Below are 4,533 nucleotides of genomic sequence, written 5' to 3' on the forward strand. Positions count from 1 at the left end.
ATGACAAGTATAATCAGCTGAATTAAGCCACTTCACTGGAGGTTCGCGTGGAGTACATGTTACAATATCTTCACTTTAGAAAATTCTTTGATCAGGAATTCTTTTTCCGAACAAGAGATGAAAATGCTCGTATTATACCTTCGCTTTTGTGCCACACGAGTTGCTTTTGAACCACTGTCTTTTATGTCGTCGGTCATGTAAACTATAAGGATGTTAATATCTGTGACTTCTCAGGCTGATCCATGGTATGAGTGTGTTGCATTTTCACTGTTCTCTTTTTTCTGCCAAGACCATGCAATAACATTGTGAACTACACCCAACAACGTGGCGGGGGTGCCTCCGACCTGGCACCGCCCTATCTCTCAGGCGGCGCCACAGGGTGGCGCCCCAACCACTATAACATGAAAGGCTCACCACAACATTATTAAAAAAATGTATTATATTTTAATTAGAAACTATAATTACTTTACTGAACCAGTGACCGATCAATGTTGAATTAGCTTCAAATATTTTGTTGAAGTTCATTGGATCATTTGTCTGAATCTTTATACCAACCATGATTGTTTCAGTATAAATAGGGGAGTGGAAAGGACGCCTTCCACCTGGCACCGCCCCAACTTACTCTCAAGCGGCGCCACCGGGTGGCGCCCCAACCGCTAGTCCCCATGGAATAGCGTGAAGATCCAGCAATCCAAGCAAGTATTTAGAATATTTAGAGTGCGGCTCGGCACGGTATAATTCTTTTACAGTATCAAAATAGTTTTTTTACGCGCGGGAGCAACGAAGAGGTTTTTCAGATGCATAAAAACACGATGCTCAATCCGGCGGCCCCATCTGCAGCAGCCCGTGCGCATAATCCGGCGCCCCAAATTCGCAGCTGAGCAGCCCATGCACACACCCGTGCGCTAAAGTTTTTTGTGTGTGCTCTATTTTACAGCGTCTATTGGAGCGTTGTTTTTTTGTCTTCGACGCACAAAAACAATAGTTTTTAGCACGTGAGGCATTTTTTGGACGCTTATTGAAAATGCTCTTCAACAAAAACTACCACAATTCGACCTGGCCTAACAAAAGTATGCCACTTTGAAAAACATTACCCGAAGCTACCACATTTTTTTACTAATCCTTTGCTAAAAGCTATCACTTCAATTTAAGCACCGTTTTGAGCATTTTAAATGTGGTTTTGACAAGTTGGACCCACCCGTCAGGATTGAAAAACTCAGCACCGTTAACTTTGACATGTCAGTTCTATCCCCTTCCTCTCAAATTCCCCATGGAGGATTTAGATGAGGTCCCGTCACCTGCGAGCTCCGGTGGTCATCGTCTGCACCCGAGGCCTCCCCTGCCTGCGTTGTGCCCGTCGGGCACCACCACCCATGTCCGTTAGTGGCTTGCGGAGGCCATCTCGGCGGCCTGCTCGCCCACCGGCCAGCGGTGGCCAGCTCACACAACTCTCAATCTTTCTTCTTTGCCGCAACAAGTGTTGTGATCTACTCCCTCCGCTCCTTTTTACTCCGCATATAAGATTTGTGTCGAGTCAAACTTTACAAACTTTGATCAAATTTGTATAAAAGAAATATCAACATTTACAATACCAAATACACATAATATGAAACTATATTCCATAATGAATCTAAAGATATTCCTTTGGCCTTGTAAATGTCGATACTTTGACTTCGGACAAAAGTTATATGCAGACTAAAAAGAAACGGACGAAGTATATTTTTTGCCTGCAAGAAGAAAAGCATCGGCATAGCAAAATGGTGTATCCTACCTTGCACTCGTATCAAAAAATAAATTTAGGTTTTCTTATTTAGAGCTCAAGTTCAGTTAGGCAAGCAGCAAAAGTAAAATCCAGGAAAAACGAAAACATTAACCACCCGAGGCCGGATAGAGGCAAAACTCTCCAACACATGACTCCCAGTGCAGAAAATGCAGAAGCAGCAGCGTCTTCAGTTGATCATTCTGGTCAATATTTAATTTGTTCAGGTGCTATCATCAGGCCTTCTACGTATTGTAACTTGACTACCAAGTCCTCGTAACGGAAACATATAAATATAGCTCAGATTGAAATCTGCACGTCCATATGCAACAGGAAACCAGCTCACCAAACCACTGTTGTCTGTCATCACACACTCGTTCTCCTTCAGCAAGGTTGGTTCTTAATTGGTCTTGCAATAATACTTGTCATCAAAATGGATAAAAAGAGATGTATTTATCCATTTTGATGACAAGTATTTCGAGACGAAGAGAGTAGCACCCCCTTTCAATGTTAATAGCCAGAAAAGATTCTGCATTTTGATTGCTCTCACACATGTCAGATTCTTGATGTGTCTCCGAAAAGGACTTCCCTAAAGTCCAGGCTACAAAATAGGGAGGCTGGGGCCAGCTTAAATTTATCGATGCCTGTGCCATCAAGCGAGTTTCAAAGCTCAATCCGTATTTCCAGCACTCACTAACAACTGCATGATTGTTGCATACACTTGAGTAACCCATTGCATTCTTGTACCAGCATTTTTTTTTCTTCTGTTTGAGATCAAGAGCAGGGTTCGAAATCCGGCCAGCAGAGTATGCTATTTTGTGGTACTTATGCTATTGTCAATCTCTTTGTGCTCTTGCATGTTGTTTGAAGTTGAAAACTCTAGAGAGTTTCAACGAAATTTCAATTAAAAAAGGAACTTGGCAGATTTGGAATAGTAACTAGCCCTGCTCCAGAGGGCACGCCACATATACAACAAAATTGAGTGACTTTGACAGTACCGTGTGGTTGCAGTCAGGCAACTAGTCGAGTGGCTGGAGAGTGGAGACTCCCAGCACAGTCTGACCACAAAATTGTATGAACCAGACTTGATTCAGTTCCGTGAAGGCCGGGTACTTTGAGCGTAGACTCCATGAGTCTAGGTATTCTGGCCAGACTACCTAAATACTAATAAAACTGTAGCATACTCTAGTGTGCACATGCTTTGCTTCCCCCGGCTAGACAGCTCGTTCTTCCAGAATGTCTCGCACAACCAATCTCTTGCTCACCCTTATCAGCCTGAGCATATTTCCATTCTTCACAAATGGTGCACTACAAAACCAGCATGAGCATGCCCATGGTGGCGGCTGCATACCCGCTGAGAGGGCCGCCTTGCTAACCTTCAAAAAGGGCATTACAAGCGACAAAGCCAATCGCCTCGCCTTGTGGCATGGACAGGATTGCTGGCGGTGGAGAGGCGTCGGTTGCAGCAACCGAACAGGCCATGTCATAAGCTTCACCTTCGAAATCCAAATGCGACATTCGACCCCACTGGTGTCTATTATGCATATGAAGATGTCAATGCTTTGTTCGGCGAGATAAGTCCCTCTCTGCTTTTCTTGACGCATCTAGAGCACCTGGACCTTAGCATGAACTGTTTACTAGGGCCAGATGGAAAAATTCCTCATTTGTTGGGCTCCATTGGGAACTTGAGATATCTTAACCTCTATGGCATACCATTTACTGGTAGAGTGCCTTCTCAGCTTGGTAACCTGTCAAAGTTGCAGTTTCTTGAACTTGCCAACATGGGTGGCATGTACTCAACGGACATCACCTGGTTAACAAAGCTACCTTTTCTGAAGTTCCTTAGCATGTCTGGAGTAGAGCTCTCAGGGATAGCTGACTGGCCTCATACCTTGAATATGATTCCATCTCTGAGGGTTATTGATCTGTCTCTCTGTTTTCTTGATAGTGCGAATCAATCTCTTCTGCACCTTAATTTCACAAAATTTGAGAAGCTTGACCTGTCCTCAAATGATTTTAAACACTCACTCACATATGGTTGGTTTTGGAGAGCAACAAGCCTGAAGTACCTCAATCTTCGGCAAAACTCACTATTCGGCCAGTTCCCTGACACACTAGGAAACATGACGTACCTTCAAGTCCTTGATATTTCAGGGAATGAGATCACAGACATGATGATGACAGGATACTACAAGAATCTTTGTAGTTTGGAAATCCTTTACATCTCTGGTAATGACATAAATGGAGACATAGCAGTGCTGATGGAGAGTTTGCCGCAATGCACATGGAAAAAATCACAGGAGCTGGATTTAGTAAATCTGTAAACTGTAGGGTGAAGGCTCTTCTGTAGAAGGCGCACTGGAGGACGGCGTCCCGCATCGTCGGAGAGCACGCAGGCCCCACTGGGGGCGCGATGTCAATGCGTGGAACAGATGGTGATCTGGATGTCGTCGATGTCGTAGTTGCGGCCGGCCTGGAGTGGAGTCGAAGAAGGCCAAGTGGGGTGGTGAATCCAAATTCAAGACTGGTACCGGAAAACGGGCATACGCCGACGGCCAAAGCTATGCCTACGGCTGCCTAGTTCGAGATATGCCGACAGCCCAGTCCTGGCCGTCGGCTTAAACTGGCCGTCGGGTTACATGGACCTATGCTGACGGCCGCCGTCGGCACAGAACGGCCGTCGACCTAGCCGCAGACATGCCGACAGCAGCCGTCGGCATAGATAGGCCGTCAGTATAACTGTGGGCCCGGCGACCCCGCCGGTGACTGGTGGC

General features: G+C 45.4%; 1 pseudogene; it reads left to right on the forward strand.

Moving 5' to 3' along the window:
* Nucleotides 1-2,995: 2,995 nt before the first annotated feature.
* LOC123152782 (receptor-like protein EIX2) lies at nucleotides 2,996-4,083 on the forward strand (annotated as a pseudogene).
* Nucleotides 4,084-4,533: the final 450 nt, after the last annotated feature.

Source organism: Triticum aestivum, chromosome 7A (genome assembly GCF_018294505.1).
Source record: "Triticum aestivum cultivar Chinese Spring chromosome 7A, IWGSC CS RefSeq v2.1, whole genome shotgun sequence".
NCBI lineage: Eukaryota > Viridiplantae > Streptophyta > Magnoliopsida > Poales > Poaceae > Triticum > Triticum aestivum.